Source organism: Monodon monoceros, unplaced genomic scaffold (assembly GCF_005190385.1).
Source record: "Monodon monoceros isolate NGI ecotype Baffin Bay Population unplaced genomic scaffold, NGI_Narwhal_1 Super_Scaffold_5, whole genome shotgun sequence".
Lineage (NCBI taxonomy): Eukaryota > Metazoa > Chordata > Mammalia > Artiodactyla > Monodontidae > Monodon > Monodon monoceros.
In genome coordinates this window covers 63,070,172-63,088,291 of record NW_021703782.1, presented here as the reverse complement: position 1 = coordinate 63,088,291, position 18,120 = coordinate 63,070,172, and the positions used below count along the sequence as shown (strand labels likewise).

The following is an 18,120-nucleotide window of genomic DNA, read 5'->3' as shown; positions in this document are numbered from 1 at the left end:
CTTTACATAATTTAGCGATTCTTTTTTTTTTTTTTTTTTTTTTTTTTGCGGTACGCAGGCCTCTTACTGTTGTGGCCTTTTCCATTGCGGAGCACAGGCTCCGGACGCACAGGCTCATTGGCCATGGCTCACAGGCCCAGCCGCACCGTGGCATGTGGGATCTTCCCGGACCGGGGCACAAACCCCTGTCCCCTGCATCGGCAGGCGGACTCTCAACCACTGCGCCACCAGGAAAGCCCCTAGTGATCATTTCTTATCCCCCTTGGAGGTATCTTAGTGTACAAAGAGTTACGTCTAAGCCTTGCACAGATCAGCCTACAGCCTTCTTCCTGAGTCTTACGTAATATGCTACAAATTACAGCTTTAACTGCACAGGTTCCTTCAGGATATGTACATTATAATGGACTAAAATCCCAAGCTTATGGTGAGAGGAAGTTATTGCCAATGGAGGGAAGGATATGGTGGGTCTATGTGTGGGTAGATATTGGAGTTTTCGTAACCCCACAAATTTTTTCATATTAAAAATATTGGATATGCAGCCATTCAAAGGAATGAAGTATGCATGGATGCTACAACATGGATGAACCTTAAAAACTTGCTAAGTGAAAGAAGCCAGACACAAAAGGACACATATTGTATGATTCCATTTATATGAAACGTCCAGAATAGTTAAATCCATAGAAACAGCAGATTACTGGTTGCCTAGGGCTACAGGGAATGGAGAATGGGAAGTAACTGCTCAGTGGTATGAGGTTTTATTTTAAAGTGATGAAAATGTTTCAGAATTAGATAGAGGTGGTGGTTGCCTCCGTTTTTCATTTTAACATGGTTCATTTTATGTCGTGTGAATTTCACCTCAATATGAACAAAGACAAAGAAACGGAGACCTCTATGCTAAGCAAACTCTGGGGTAGACAACCCATTTCTTTATGATAGATGTAGTGTTAAACCATAATCTGGTTCAATTCCTAGAGTAGTGGCACCTAGCCAAGAAACTATGATTTATTTTACACGTCCCTGGACAGAATCTGTCCTCTACTATTCTACTTTTTGAAGTTTGAAAAGAAGTGTTAAAGAAATGGAGGCCATAAAAATTTTAAATTCACTTTTTAATTTTTACTACTAATGTAAGAAATACTTGGTGTAGAAACTAATTATGCCAAATTTGTAGTAAAGTAATACCTAGGATAAAAACCTTACCTCCCACTCTCCTAAAATAAGTTGCCTACTTGGATTTTCCTATAAAAAAGCCAAATGAGATAACAAAATGAAAATGCTCTACTAACTCTGAAGCACCTCTCAAATGTAAGGCATTTATTGTTAGTATACATAATGATAATCATCAAAAAGACAGCAGCAAGTAAAATACTGCCATGTTGCAGTGAGCACTTTAAAATGACAAGGCAGGGCTTCCCTGGTGGCGCTGTGGGTGAGAGTCCGCCTGCCGATGCGGGGGACACGGGTTCGTGCCCCGGTCCGGGAAGATCCCACATGCCACGGAGCAGCTGGGCCCGTGAGCCATGGCCGCTGGGCCTGCGCGTCCGGAGCCTGTGCTCAGCAACTGGGAGAGGCCACAACAGTGAGAGACCCGCCTACCGCAAAAAAAAAAAAAAAAAAAAAAATGACAAGGCAGTAATAACTAACCAAAGAAATTGATGGTCTATTACTGCACAATCAACAGACAGTAATAAAGCAAACGTCAACAGCTGCAGTTTCGATGTGATAATAACCAGATAGGACAGAGCAGAAGAATGTGTACTTATGAGATAAGCTTCCCTCCTCCTGAGTGAGCACCTCAAGGCTGTCGCCTCAGGGAGCCTGGACTGCCCCAGGGGCCCTGTGCCAGTAAAACATTCAAGAATGTAAAGTTCTCTGACTGTGGCCAGGGTCAGGGCAGTCTGGTGAGCAGCTGGGAGAGAATGAAAGCTAAGGCAATTGCCCAGCCTACCCCAGTCCAAGCCCAACACCTTCCTTCAGAATCCAGCTGCTACTGTTCCCTCAGGAAGCAGGCCCAGGAGCCTCCAACTATGTGGGCTGAGCACAGGGAGGGGACGTGCCACCTGCAAACGCACCACTTTCCTAGGGATGACTCTTAGAGATTCTCTTGCTTTGCACCACGCACAATAGACTCTGGGCGGGGAACAAGTCTTTGCATTCCAAATGGCGGCTGGGCTGCTGTCACCTTTGTGTGATTTGGAAGTGGTAAGCCAGACCACAGCCTTGCTGCAAGGCCAGAGGACAGCTGTGACGACAGGGAAAAGCCCAGGAGAGAGCTGGCAGTGCTGATCTCTGGGCCACACTGGCCAGTAACCCCTTCCATGATCTCACCCCTAAGTCCTCCTCCTTTTGCTGTGGTTACCTGGAAAATGGGGCGGTGGCCCTGCCAGCCTCAAACTAAGTTCCTGTTAGAAAACAGTGAAAAAAGGAACTTCTCTGGTGGCGCAGTGGTTGAGAATCTGCCTGCCAACGCCGGGGACATGGGTTCGATCCCTGGTCCGGGAAGATGCCATGTGCTGCGGAGCAACCAAGACCGTGCACCACAACTACTGAGCCCACGTGCCACAACTACTGAAGTCCTCAGGCCTAGAGTCCGTGCTCCGCAACAAGAGAAGCCGGTGCAATGAGAAGCCCGCGCGCCACAACAAAGAGTAGCCCTGCTCGCGGCAACTGGAGAAAGCCTGCACGCAGCAACGAAGGCCCAACGCAGCCAAAAATAAATAAAAATTAAATTAAATTTTTAAAAAAAGAGTGAGAAAAAAGTGGGAGTGAAGGGGGGAAAGGGACAATAATGAAAAGTACACCAAAAGTTAAGCCATCAGCACTTCCTAAACCCCACAGGTGCATCCCATGCAACCAAGCCCCCAGATGTTAATAGTTCACACGAAAGAAGAGATGCATTTGGGAAATGATGGCTTTAGTTGACTTGGTTATTCATGCCTTCACTCATTTATTCAACAAATATTTAGTGAGCACCAGTTAGGTATATATTACTGAATAAAACAGGTATGAACTTTTCCTTTGTAGGGCTTCCAATTTGATGGGAGAGGAAGATACTAAGTATGTGTTGTGAAGGAAATAAAGGGGATGCAGTGGCAGAAGATTAGGGGGAAATCTAAGTAGCCGCTGCACGCCGCAACTAGAGAAAGCCTGCGCGCAGCAACGAAGACCCAATGCGGCCCAAAATAAAATAACTTTAAAAAAACTTTAAATAAATGTCTTAGAAAATCCTCTCGTCGTGCCAAACAACTACCAAGAAAAGAGGCGGGGGAGGGAAAAGAAGAAAGAGAGAATGGGGAGATGGGGAGGGAGAAAAAGAGAGAAAGAGAGAGAGAACCAGGCAGAGCTGATCTCTTCTGCACTGAGAATCTATTACAAACACTTTGATAAACTAGAATGTAAAGGCACAAGCTGGGAAGAACGCTGAACTATGTGTCTGAAGAATTTGTTGTATACAATAACCTACTCGTCCATGTACTGTTACTTCTCTTCAATAAAAAGTACTGAGAGAAAAAAGAGAGAGAGGAAGAAACTAGGGCAAAATCGGGGGTCTGGTAAGCACGGCCTCCCAGAAGAGTATTACAGGATATCAAAATGGACATGGCAACCACTAAGACTAGATATCAGATTCCAAAGTGAAGTGCCAGGCCTGGATGCAATTCTTCAAAGGACAATGGTCCCAAACTATTTTCACTGACCTTCAGCTCCTCACCCACAGTGAGGGTGCAGATGGGCCAGCCTGTTGGTAGCTAAAAGGAGGGAATGATTGAAGCAAGCTGGCTGCAGCTCTGGTCATAGGGTAAAAGATTTCGGAAGAGGCAGAAGTACCAGCCCTCCTCTGCTAGCCTAGTGAGGGGCCTAGGAGAGCGGGAGACTCCTGCAAAGTGGGAGACACGGTAACGTTGTTGATGACTTCTACTTAAGAAATTTAAAGGACTAGAAGTAGGCTGGCTGGATGCTGATGGACAAGCCAGAGGAAATAACAGTTGCACTGGGATCGGCTTGCACCCCCCAAGTTTGCGGGAGCAAAGATGTGTGAGTCTTTCCCAAAGACCAGACACGGACCACACCCTGAGCACATGTATGGGGCTATCTCAGGCTCTGCCCAACAAGGGCCACCTCTTGCACAACAATGGAACCCAGGAGACAGGAGTCCACATGGACCAGGGGGCTTTCCAGAGTCTATGAAAGGACAGAGTGCAGCAGTCACACCAAAGAAACTGGAGGTAAGAGGTCCCCAGAGACAAGGTAAGGGGGCATCTCTGAGGAGCCACAAAAGGGTCCCATCAGAGAAAGAACCGATTCTAGACACTTACAACACAAAGGCGGCTCACCTGTGATTCTGCCTGCCAATCAAACTTTTCCTGAGCCCCTTCTTGTCCCCCTCATCCCTGACCAAGCCAGAAGCAATAGCTACTGAGTAAGCAAGAGGGAAAGCATTCAACCCCAGCCCCTTCTCACTGCAACAGGCCCTCCCTGGAGGAAGGGGGGCAGGCTAAGTAGGAATGAAGTTGAAGTTGGGAGCTCTGACTGTGAGATGACACAAGACATTTTCAGTATTTGGCACATTAAACTGGGACTTTTTATTATGTAAGACGAATCAGAATAGTCATGGGATATGTTTTCATCCAGAAACAGGGGAAATGCTTTCCACTGAATAAATTTTAATGAGAGAGTGGGAAACTAGATAAAGTTGGTTTTTGACAACTAGATAAAGTTGGTTCTCTCCCTCCCCCCTTGCCCATTCTCTCCCACAAAATCTACTTGGAGGCACATTATACACGGAACGATTTGTGGCAGCACACCTCACGGAAAGTGTACTTTCCAGAAATGAGGTCCACTGTGTCCCAATTTGAACATGAAGATCCCTACGGGTTTTGGGTTCCCCTTGTAACACCCTCCAGCCTTGGGAGGGCCATGCAGAGTCTGCAGGAGCTGAAGCTACTGACCTGTTGCCCACAGCAGAGTTCTTGTCCCCAACACCCTCCTGCTCTTCCAGAAATACACACACGGTCCAGGAAGGGATCCCTGCCACCGGGAGCCACCACCATGCTCAGCTCTGATCTGTGTGAAATAGTCTCTGACTGAGTTCCCAACTTGGAGCCTCACCGGTCTTCTCCTTAGACATCACTCTAATAGGATTCCTTCTACTGAGACCCAGCTGAGAAGCCCAGAACCTCAACTCACACCCAGCGGTAAACCCAAGGGTATCAATCCCAAAATGGCGGCCTCTCTAACTCCCTCCATTCAGTTTCCCTTTGTCTTTGTGTCATGAGAAGCATATCTTAGAATGCAGAGCAGTAAAACAGAACTCATCTTCAATAAACTGACACTTTGGGGCTTCCCTGGTGGCACAGTGGTTGAGAGTCCGCCTGCCGATGCAGGGGACACGGGTTCGTGCCCCGGTCCGGGAAGATCCCACATGCCGCGGCGCGGCTGGGCCCGTGAGCCATGGCCGCTGAGCCTGCGCGTCCGGAGCCTGTGCTCCGCAACGGGAGAGGCCACAACAGTGAGAGGCCCACGTACCGCAAAGAAATAAATAAATAAACTGACACTTTGGTCAAGCAAATGTGCAAAATCAACAGTTTCAGCATCATTATATGTGAGTTGGTTTTAGAGAATCGACACATACTGGACTAGTCTTTATGTTATTGGAAATATTGGTACCAAATACATGCTATACAAGATATATATGCTCTACTTTGATGAGAGTTCATTTAAAATCAAGATAATTTTAAAAGGTATTTCTGGGCCTGCGTTCGCTAAGTTTTGAGCTCCATGAAGGCAGAGACTGTGTCTCATATGTTTTGCGTCGTTTGGGGCCTAGCATGGAATCTGGTACCTAAGAGGGTTCAATAAAGTCCTATGGCTGATAAGTGAATGAACAAACAAACGAATATCTTGGCTTACATTTCAAGCTAGATTTATGTGAATACTGTAATTGAATATGTTTTAAAAAAGGGAGAAACCTGCTGTCCATCATTTTTGACTACACCATTCTACTCTCTACCAATTTTAGTGTGTGTATTTGACTCTTATAACTGGATACTTTAGTGTTACTTTGTATAAAAGATTTTTCTAAGGCTACTCTTTCAACAGGCCCCTGAGACCAGGTCAACTGGCCATTCACCCCCACTAAGCAACAGCAAAGATCCATCATGGTATGTGACTCCGTCTAAGGGAATCCATGTTTTGGGTCTCTCAAAGGGAATAATACTGCTTTAAAATAGATACACTGAAAAGAATTGACTTTCACCTCTCTTGTGGAAGGACCTTTGGGGGCAAAGCAGAAAGAGGAAAGGTTCACTAGCAGATGGTTGGGAGGCATCAGGCACCAAAGAAGAAAGGTCACAAGATTTGGAGTTGGACAGGTCTGCAGCCCGTCATATCTTGGTTCTGCTGGGCCTCAGCTTCCTCATCTGTAAAATGGAGATCATAATGCCTACCTCAAAGAACCACTGTGCAGAGAGCGAGGGAATGTACGGGGGCTCTGATTATAGTATCTGACACATAATATGGGCTTAAACAGCAGTTTTATTACCATTATCTACACATAAAGAGAATCGCATACACCTACCTGCATCTAAAGATGATATTATACATCAGTGGTCCACAACTCTTCAAGGAGCTGATACCTAAGACTCAGCTCTTTGGAACTTGGAATGCATTTTCCCATAGGAACAATGCTATAAATCGTCGAATTTCAGAACTAGAAGGTGCCTGAAAGCTCATCTAGTGATGTAGTAAAACTTCCCACTGAATGGAGTATTTCCTAATGTAGGCTCCCTGGGGTTTAAGTTTCAGGTAAGTCACTCAAAACCAACATGACCTATAATGTAGTTGAAATACTACACACCAGCAAACAAAAAATAGTAGAAAATGATTTTTAAATGTTGACCAGTTCATCTTCACATGATCTTCTAACCTTAGCTAAGATTAGCTTTCCACTTGGAAATTCATTGATGTAGAAAGTGGGGAGACAATTTCTTCTTTCTTATAACCTACCCTGCCCCTCCCCACATCCAACAACTTCCAGTTAACGTGAGATAGGAACTTTATCTGCAGCGTGAACAAAATGCAGCAGGCCCACAGAGGAGACAGAGAGAACTGGGGGAGGGGAGGGGGGGGTGTCAAAGGGGACGAGGCATGGGTGTGGAGCAGGGCACAGGAAGAAAGGCCTTGGTTACCAACTTCACCTCCTTTCTCACTTTTCCCAGCGTCAGCCCTGTTTCACCTGGTTGTGCACAAATTAAAACTATTTGTGGAGGTCATTTGAGACCCCGATGGGTCACCATGCATACGCAATTTTGTAGGGGTTATCTGTCAGCCTCAGTCTGACCCCTGGCCGTGCCCACTCTGACTTCATGCAATGGGCAGCAAAAAGGCACAGAGTGCTCTGGGGTATTCCGCCCTGCTTGTCTTTGGAATGGCAGAGGCTGGCTGTTTGGACTTACAGTATGTTCACGAGCTAAGTGTATGCAGCTTGGCCAGTTCCTATAATGTTGTCTCTAATATGGAAAAGTCAAAAGAAACTGCAGAAATGACCAAGGGAATCTGGTTTTGCATAAAACTCTGAGCGCTACTGGGATGACCTGGGACCATACTTATGATACAATGTTAAATGAAACAGAAGTCATTTCATGAAAATGTATATACGGTATGATTTCAATTTTGAAATACATGTACACGCTATGTTTTATATATCCTTACATATCTGTTTAGAAAAAAGACTAGAAGGAAAAAGACTCCAAAACATGAACAATTATTTTGTCTGTGTTATGGAAATACAGGGTGTGTTTGTGTGTATATGTGTTGGTTTATTTATAATTTTCTGTATTTCCCAAGTTTGGTTAAATGAATAAGTAACTATATTAAAAGGGGTAAAATGGGCTTCCCTGGTGGCGCAGTGGTTGGGAGTCCACCTGCCGATGCAGGGGACATGGGTTCGTGCCCCGGTCTGGGAAGATCCCACATGCCGTGGAGCGGCTGAGCCCGTGAGCCATGGCCGCTGAGCCTGCGCGTCCGGAGCCTGTGCTCCGCAGCGGGAGAGGCCGCAACAGTGAGAGGCCCGCGTACCTTCAAAAAATAAAAAAAATAAATAAATAAGGGGGTAAAATGGAATTTAGAAACTCGAATAAGAGATTTTAAAGAAAAAGATTCTTAGAAATGACCTAATCCAACACTTCTTCCAACCCCTCTTAATTTTATAGGGAAAACACCTCTGGTCCCTCAGGTGACTTATGAGCCTGAAGTCTTCCAACTAATGCAGAACTAGCCACACTGTGGCTTGAACTCAGATCTTGTGACATGTATGGCCTGTGCCACTCCCATGACATCACGGTGTCCTGGAGTCAGGGACTAATGAACTTCAGAAGGAAATACTCCATAAGAAAGGAGAAAGTCTTACTGTGCACACCTATACTTCTCACTATATAAATATTTGCCTAGAGTCATATAGTTTTATGACATGCAAACAACTCAGTTGCTAAAGGAGCTCTGGTGACTTCGTCAGAGCTACTGAACCAGAGTTCTGGTTACACTTTTTACTCCTGCATTGCATAGAAACCCACCTTCAGAGACTTTCGAGATGAACATACATCAGAAGGCACCTCTGTCCGTAGGCCAGGCATCTCTGTGACGATGGGGGAAGAAGTGGCTTATTTTCCATCTTCCACTGTTGCTAACATCACATACAACAGTCACTTAACTTCCATTCCACCATATCATGCTGTATTAGAACTACTTAACATTTATCCAGCCCCAAAACACGTAGAAAAAGCAGACAGACTGAAAACCTTCTTTAGAAGCTCTCACATCCTAAAGGCTTTAAGTACTTCCTATTTATAAACATGAAACCTTGTTAGGAACAAAGCATCATCTAAATCTGACAAAAAGATCAGTTTCAAGCTCCTTCATTTCTTAAGGGAGAAAATTCAGACATCTGATGCAAACACAAGTACAGAGCAGCCATGGGCCACACAGAAGTGTCTTCCTATTTTGCTCTGCTTATCTTGAGCTGGTGGGGCTGGGAAAGCTTTTTCGGCAAGCGGTGGGGAGGTGGCCTCCAAGGACACAGTAGCAGAGGACGGGCCACAGGTGGCAAGTCAAAGAACTGCTTCAGGTAAGCAAAGACTCTAACCCTGGTCACAGGCACAGCAGCTAGCTTGTTTCCTGCCCAGTGTGCTAACCAGAAACATAATAGGCAACCCAAGATATACTTATGCTGGGCAGAGAGCGTGCAGGAGTCTGGACAATACAGCAGTTGCCTGGGTCAAGCAGTAATTAACCTAGAATTAGAATCTGAAGTTAGCTGCGCACGTCATGCGAAATAAGGCAAAGCTTAGAGCATGCACAGGCATAGCAGAGCAGGAAGGACCTAACACGGGCTGCGAAAATGTGAAATTGCTGACACTGGAAGAATTTATGGTATAAGACTCCAAGGAGAAATTTAGGTAAGAGCAGGCTGAAAAGTACTGCAACCTGAGATATTTCAGGTTGCAAAATATTCCTCCTACCAAACTTACTTCAGTATTGAGGGAAGCCCTAGAAGGAGACTGAATTTTATATGTTTAACCATAAATGCCAAATTCTTAAATATCTGGAAGTTTTAAGGAAAGAATGCAATGTGCCGAAGTGATCTCTCTTCTTTATTTCGTCAGTCAAAGACACTTAAAATGCAACAAGGATCCTACCAATGTACCTCTCAATCAGACTCTCATCTCGGAGAATTCAGAATTTAAATGAACCTATCCAGGAAACAGACTCACGGATATAGAGAACAGACTTGTGGTTGCCAAGAGGGAGGGGGCTGGGGGAGGGATGGACTGGGAGTTTGGGATTAGCAGGCACAAACTATTTATATATAGAACGGATAAACAACAAGGTCCTACTGTATAGCACAGGGAACTATATGTGGTATCCTGTGATAAACCATCATGGAAAAGAATATTAAAAAGTGTATATATATATCTGAATCACTTTGCTGTAAAGCAAAAGTAACACAACGTAAATCAACTATACTTCAATTAAAAAAATAAAATAAAAAGAATCAACTCTGAGAATTTAATCTAAGTCAATAAGACAAAAGGAGCAAAAGGCTAGGTTGTATGAAGGTGCATAATACATTGTACTCTATAAAAGCAAAAGTAAAAACACTAGATCTTACTTGGTGACTAATGGTAGGGGGAAATTAGACAAGAATAAATTAAGGCACATGAAATATTCTCAACCCCTTTAGAAATGATAACATGAAGATACAAATGAGAACCAATATGAAGTTTAAAAGTTCAAAATTAAACATTCATTATGGCTACAACTAAATCAAAATAATGGTGCTGGGAAGATAGCTAGGAGAAGAGTCAAGGACCAGGAGCCAGTGGTCGCCAGGATGGTCCAGGGTAGACTGATGGAGGATGGAGATGCTGAAGGCAAGTGCCCTTGGGTAAAGCCATGGAGAACTTTTTGGGGTGGTGAAGGAGAGGCTCCAGGCTCATCCAGAAATCCCAAAGGTGGGCCTGAGCCCTAAACAAAAAAAGATGTTGGTCTTCCTAAGATCAAAGGGGGCCCAAGTACAGTGCTTCATAACCCTTGGATTAAAGGGTTGAAAAAAGGATGGGCTAACAGAACCTTGAAGGAGGGAGACCTGAAGGAACCTGCAGATTAAAAGAAAATGGAGCCCCTTTCAGAGAGGGCCTGAAAGGGTCTGTTTAATCCAGAAAAGTCTGGAAGGTTCCATTTAGTCTAGAAATTTGGCCAAACTTACCAAGGAACAGGAGGATGAACTTGTAACAGCCTGATGGAACCTGAGAGCGGGAATGGGGCAAAGCAATTAGCTTCACCTCACCCTTTGCCATCCCCGACTTTCAGATAAGAAAACTCAGACCCAGAAAGGTGATGCCAACTGCTCGCCCAAGATGCCAACTAGTTCATGGCAGTGCCAGGGTTAGCACCCAGATATTTTCCTCTCATTCCAGCAATTTCTATATTATACCTTGCTCTCATATCAACCATATATAGGTGGATCCACCATTCTCCCATCATACATGAAATAAAATAATAATTTTCACCATACAAGTACTACTGCTTTCATTTTTAATTGGGGGAAATTCAAGAAAGCCAAAGAAGGAGGAAAGTGAACTGCAATTTCAATTCTAAAAACCTCAGTTTTTAAAAATTCTCATCACTTCTATTAAATTTATCTAGTTGGTGTATTTTCATCATTGGTGGGTATGTACTGCATAGTGTGAATCCTTATTCTATAGGTTTAGCTAACCCACTGAACTCTGCCTCGTCAATCACATAAAATATACGACTTTTTAGATTTCTATCCAAATCCTAAGGAGCTTTCTTAAGTTGGGGCCAAAGAAAAACTTGAAGTTCTGACACTAGAAACTTCTTTCCAGGCCGACACTCAGTCATTAATTATGCTATGGCATATGAACAGAATCAACTGTGAATGTAATTATTCCATCATCCTCCAACTTTTCTCTATTAAGTGCATAAGGAGACCTGTGGGAGATTTTTATCAGATGCTTCAATGTCTATGACATTTTCTTACTCTACCAATCTAAAACCCTTATCTTAAAAAAATGTGATAAATCAGTCACTACACATTAGTAAAATTATACTGGTTCCTAGGGATCAATGCAGTGTCTTCTACAGGCTCATAAATCATTTGTACGATAATAATGCAGAATTTTTGCAAGGGAGCTTTTCCACATTAACAGCTTTAGGAATTCAACTTTTTCAAAAGCTATACAGAACATTTGCATGTCTCTGGTCTTCTGGAACCTCTCCCACTCTCCAAGATTTACTCAACAATCACTGGCAGTGACGCAGAGATGCTATCTGCTAACTCTTTCAACACCCTGAGACACAATCTAGTGGGCCCTAGAGATGTGAACTCATTCAACTTACCTAGATGATCCTACACTGTCTTCTAAAATCCCTCTTAATTCTGTTCCATTTTGAAGATCATTCTCTTCGATGGAGAAATGAAAGCAAGATAGTTCTGTATACGTCATCTATTGATACCCGCCTTACACACTTACTTAAGCAAGAGTCCGCCTCTGTCTCTATTCTTCTAGCTCCATATACAACTAAAGAGCAAAGCAAACTAAGATACTATTCTCAAAATACAAATGACACACCACACACCTTACACACTTGGACACACACGCGCGTGCACCAAAAATGTGCAACCTAGCCAGTCAAGAAATTAAATGAACACAACAATGAAATGTCATTTTATAACAAACCATAGGAACATACCTTTTAAGGGATCAAAGTAATGTTCATGAGGTTGTAGAGGAATGGACATACTTATATTTACCAGAAATGTACTTGTATTTGGAGAGCAAATACAAGATATTCATGCCCTTTGCTCCAGGAACCCTACACTTGTACATTTATCTTAAGGGACACATTGCAAAAAGAAAAGACGATACAAGTATACAAAAATATGTCTTTAGGCATCTCATAATAGCCCAAACTGGATACAGTCTAAGTGTCCAACGACGGCAATGGCTATGAACCACAAAATACCAACTGCAGTAGGCCAAATAACGCCCCTGCCCCACAACAAAGACAGCTACCCCCAATCCCAGAACCTCTGAATATGCTACCTTACATAGTAAAAGGAACTCTCCAGATGTGAATAAATTAAGAATTTCTAGAGGGGGAGATTATCCTGAATTATACAGGTGAGCCCAATGTAATCACGTGTCCACTTTAGAGGGAGGCAGGAGGGTCGAAGTCGGAAAAGGAGATGTGATGACAGAAGCAGAGGTGAGAGACAGAGAGACTGAAGTGGGGAGGAGGGAGGTGAGAGATGTGGAGATGCTATGCTACTGGCTTTAAAGATAGAGGAAGGGGGGAGTTCCCTGGGGGTCCAGTGGTTAAGACTCTGCGCTTCCACTGCAGGGGGCACGGGTTTGATCCCTGGTCAGGGAAGTAAGATCCCGCATGCCACAGGGCGCAGCCAAAAATTTTTTAAAAATTAAAAATAAAAAAGACAGAGGAAGGGGCCATGAGTCACAGTGTACAGGTGCCTCTCGAAGCTGGAAAAGGCAAGATATTCTCCCCTAGAGCCTCCAGAAGGAACACAGCCCTGCCGACACCTCAATTTCAGGAATTCTAGCCCCTAATCATGGCCCGGATTGTAACTCAAAGTATAACAAATACGAGTCCATAGTGATATAAATAAATGATTGAATAAATAAACAAATGGAGAACAGACAAATCTGTCACACAGAAAAATGCCACATAATTTTTATAGGGACACCTCCTTAAAAGAAGAGAAACGTTAACTCCCCACTCTTTAAGTGTGGGCTGCAAATAGTGACTTCCTTCCAAACAGTAATTCTCAAAATTGTCAAGATCATCAAAAACAAAAAAATCTGAGAAACGGTCACAACCAATAAGAGCCTAGAGAGACGTGACAACTAGATGTAATGTGCCGTCCCAGACGAGATGAACAAAAAAACAGCAGGGAAAAACAGTAAATCTGAATAAAGTATGGACGTTAGTTAATAATTATGTATCAGCATTGGTTCATGAATTGGGACAAACGTACCATACTCATGAAAGACAATGACAGGGAAAACTCTGTGTGAAGTATACAAGAATCCTCTATACTATCTTCTGGAGAGTTCTCTAAATCTCAAAATGTGCTAAAAATAATTTCAAGAGATCATAATCACTGTCTTCAAAGGCTCCTCCATCTTCCACCTCATAAAGTGATTCTGCCTTAGCGGTTAATGTTAAGTCTAATATAACAACTTCCTTTGTTTTATTCTGAGACATGACCCAAAAAAGGTCACAAGGTATTCGATTTTTTTTAGCCCAATTATCCAGCCCGCAGAAGCTGAGATAGCCATCTCCTACTGCCTCTTCCAGTTTTGCAGTTTGTGTCAACAACGTATCCTCAGCTTTAGTCTCCATCTGTCTGGTTAGCAGAATGTCCCCACAACAGTCAAACTGATGCTTTGGTTTTTTTTCTTTTTAACTTCACCAAACGCTCTGCAGAATGGCTCCTCCATCAGACTGTAGGTTTACAGATAAGCGTGTTCCTCCCTCTTTATCAATCCTGTTTCTCCTCTTCTCTTCCATGGATGGGAGAGACAAGCCCATTCCTGTGAGTCTCAGGACCACTTGGGCAGGAAGCCCTGGGGGCAAACATCAACCCCCATGTTAAAGAAAAGAAGTATGGGGGAAAGGAGTAGGACCTGCCATATAGGGTCCACTTGGCACATTCTGGACCACCTGCCTGCTAACACCAGTCCTCACTGGCTAAAAGTCCTTAACCAAGCAGTAGAGACATGCTGGGTGCAGCTTTGAGCCTTTGTTCTTGTTGTCCTTCCCTCCCATCTAGGCCACTTCCCTATTCTCTTGTTTCTTCCAGCTTCATTAATCTTGTGTGCCTCCCACACAGGAGTGATCTTCCCCTTCTCTGAACTCTCCTAAACCCCACCTTACTCACTTTGCATTCTTAGCACCACTGGTTTCATGAGCATTCTCTCCTCAACTACACTGCAAGCTCCTCATTGGGGAGAACTCCTCTATCTACTTTTCTGTATACGCTTCGTGCACTGATCATTCAAACTGCCCCGTAAACATCAGCAAATATTTGAAAGCTTGCCACTGAGTGTTTAATCTGCCAACAATGAGGTAGGCACATAATTACCTCCACTTTAGAGCTGCAATGCTGAGGAATAAAGGAGCTGATTGACTTCACTAGGGTTACATGCAAGTTGCAGAGCCTGAATATGAACCCAAATTCAAGCTCTTAATCACCTCAGTACATCCACTGCCTCCTAATACACACTTACTAGTTAACTGATCTTTTACAGAGTCTAGGTATTTTAGTAAGTGGTGATCCCAGAAGGAAAATTTTAAATCTTGGTCTGATGGCCAAAAAGCACATGAAAAGAGGCTCAGCATCACTAATTATTAGAGAAATGCAAATCAAAACTACAATGAGGTATCACCTCACACCCGTTAGAATGGCGATCATCAGAAAACCTACAAACAATAAATGTTGGAGAGGGTGTGGAGAAAAGGGAACACTCTTGCACTGTCGGTGGGAATGTAAATTGATATAGACACTATGGAGAACAGTATGGAGGTACCTTAAAAAACTAAAAATAGAACTACCATACGACCTAGCAATCCCACTACTGGGCATATACCCAGAGAAAACCATAATTCAAAAAGACACGTGCACCCCAATGTTCATTGCAGCGCTATTTACAATAGCCAGAAGATGGAAGCAACCTAAATGTCCATCAATAGAGGAATGGATAAAGAAGATGTGGTACATATATACACTGGAATATTACTCAGCCATAAAAAAGAATAAAATAATGCCATTTGCAGCAACATGGATGGACCTAGAAATTGTCATACTTAGTGAAGTAAGTTGCACACAGAAAGACAAATATGATATCATTTATATGTGGAATTTTAAAAAAAGGGTACAAATGAACTTATTTACAAAACAGAAGTAGAGTCACAGATTTAGAAAACAAACTTATAGTTACTGGGGGATAAGGAGGGGGAGGGTAAATCAGGAGGTTGGGACTGACATATACCCATTATTGTATATAAAATAGATAACTAGGGCTTCCCTGGTGGCGCAGTGTTTAAGAATCTGCCTGCCAGTGCAGGGGACAGGGGTTCAAGCCCTCGTCCGGGAAGGTACCACATGCCGCGGAGCAACTAAGCCCCTGCGCCACAACTACTGAGCCTGCACTCTAGAGCCCGCGAGTCACAACTACTGAGCCCACATGCCACAAGTACTGAAGCCCACACGCCTAGAGCCCGTGCTCCGCAACAAGAGAAGCCACCACAATGAGAAGCCCGCTCACTGCAACGAAGAGTAGCCTCCGCTCGCCGCAACTAGAGAAAGCCCGCGCGCAGCAACGAAGACCAAATGCAGCCAAAAATAAAATAACTAAAAAAAAAAAAAAACTGATAAGAACCTGCTGTATAGCACAGGGAATTCTACTCAATACTCTGTAATGGCCTATATGGGAAAAGAATCTTAAAAGGAAAAAAACAGTGGATATATGTATAACTGGTTCACTCTGCTGTACAACTGAAACTATACAACACTGTAAATCAACTATACTCCGATAAGAACTTTAAAAAAAAAACAAAAAAACCCTTGGTCTGTGGACCTCAAATGGACTGAGAATATTTTTATTCAATTGTCCCTCCTCCCAAAAAACCTAAAAATCACAGAGTTTGTTTACAGCACAGACAATAGGACTCATGGGAGACAGTACTGTAAAACAAGTCTTTAGGAAATAGTATGTTATATGTGCAATTATTTGCGCAAATGTCTCTCCATGGATTTATTTTAGTAATTCCATTGTATATATCCTGACTTTGTGCATCACCAAAGTCCTTATTTGCATTTTGACTGAAAAATAAATCATTTTCAGGGGCTGCCTGGGGCTGAATGGGAAAGGGTGAATTGGCTGCAAAAGGGGTACCAGATAACTTTTGGGGTGACAGAAATGTTCTAAAACTGGATGTAATGATGGTTGCACCACTGTATAAATTTACTAAAAGTCCTCCGAATACATACTTAAAATAGGTGAAATTTTGGCATATAAAGTCTACCTCAATAAAGCTGTATCATAAACCAATTCTTTAGCAAGCACTGTGGTTAGCCATCGTTCTTCACACATGAACCAGTCGGAGGGCTGATGGACACAGAATGAACCAACAGAGGAAAACAAAATATGCAAGTCTGGACAGTTGGGACTGCAGTGCCGGGCTGGCTCATACACTTTGAGGAAACTGGGCAGAAGGAAGGCACCCTGCTAGAGGAGCAACCAGCACCCAGCACCATCCCATATGGGCACGGAAAACACAGCGAGGTCCTCTTCAGCCATCTGCTTCTCATTTCCCCCTGGCAATTTTGTGGTTGGATGATCAGCTTCTTAGAAGAGTTCTAAAAATAAGTTTACCACCAATTCAATTACACAAGTACATGAGTATTTACGGTCACCTTGTAGCCCATGGCTAAATTAAACCACTGTCCTTTCTATGAGAGGAAGGCGGTGCTGAACTCCTCAGCAGGTGCAAAGCGTCAAAACTGGTATAAGCCTCCAATTTTTTCATCATCATCATCACTAGCAGCACCACCAGACGATGAGCTTTTAAAGGATGCCTGGGGCTTCCCTGGTGGCGCAGTGGTTGAGAGTCCGCCTGCCGATACAGGGGACACGGGTTTGTGCCCCAGTCTGGGAGGATCCCACATGCCGCGGAGAGGCTGGGTCCGTGAGCCATGGCCGCTGGGCCTGCGCGTCTGGAGCCTGTGCTCCGCAACGGAGAGGCCACAGCAGTGAGAGGCCCGCGTACCGCAAAAAAAAAAAAAAAAAAAAAAAAAAATCACCAGGCTTTGCCTAAGGGACAGGCAGACCTCTCTGCTCTGCCCAGTTCCTGCCATCACTCTCATGCCAGCTGCTACTGAACTCTAAGCCTCGCAGAAAGCTTTGCCCAGGGAAAAACACTGTCCTTCCTCCATCTCTTAGACGTGTTAATTACTCATCTTTTGGGCCCCACCAGCTTCTGTTTACCAGACCCACATGTCTGGTTTAGCTATCAGATTTGGGACCAGTGCCTCCTCTAATGATGTCCCTTTGCAAACAGTACATAGCTATAGTTCTGAGTTTCCAAAAAAAATCTGAATGAAGACTAAAACATACCGTAGCTGATTCCTAAGCAGACGAAAGGGAAAATGCTAGCAGAGGATTAAGTTAGAAATGGTGAGGGAATGAACTTCCTTTGAATCCCAAATACGCCAAAACCCAAACGAATACAGAGTTTCGGATACTCCTTGAACAGTCCTATTAAGCAAAAGTTATCCATATAATTCATTCTGTCAGCAAGACTTTGGGATAAAGGGAATTGCTTTGGACAAGTTTTATTAAAAAAATAAACAAGAGATCTTTCTGCCTTCAGGGAACTTTCAATTCAGCAGGGAAGACAAGACAGGCCTGCAAATAACTGAAAATACACACTGAAAGGCGGTAAGTCCCGTCAGAGAAGTACAAATAAAATGCTTATCTCCTCCACCTCCCTATTTACTCCAGTGTCACAAAGGTTTCAGGA

General features: G+C 43.6%; 1 protein-coding gene across 2 annotated transcripts in view; it reads right to left on the bottom strand.

Annotated features, from left to right (window-relative positions):
• The window catches only part of PIP5K1B (phosphatidylinositol-4-phosphate 5-kinase type 1 beta), a 328,934-nt gene that overhangs the window by 289,628 nt on the left and 21,186 nt on the right, over positions 1–18,120 (bottom strand). Inside the window, exon 1 of one of the 2 annotated variants that reach the window (XM_029202076.1) lies at positions 4,332–4,362. The exons of the other annotated variant lie outside the window; for it this stretch is intronic. The gene's annotated coding sequence lies outside the window, so the exon portion shown is untranslated. Of the gene's footprint in view, positions 1–4,331; positions 4,363–18,120 lie in introns of those variants that run through there. 2 annotated transcript variants of the gene reach the window in all.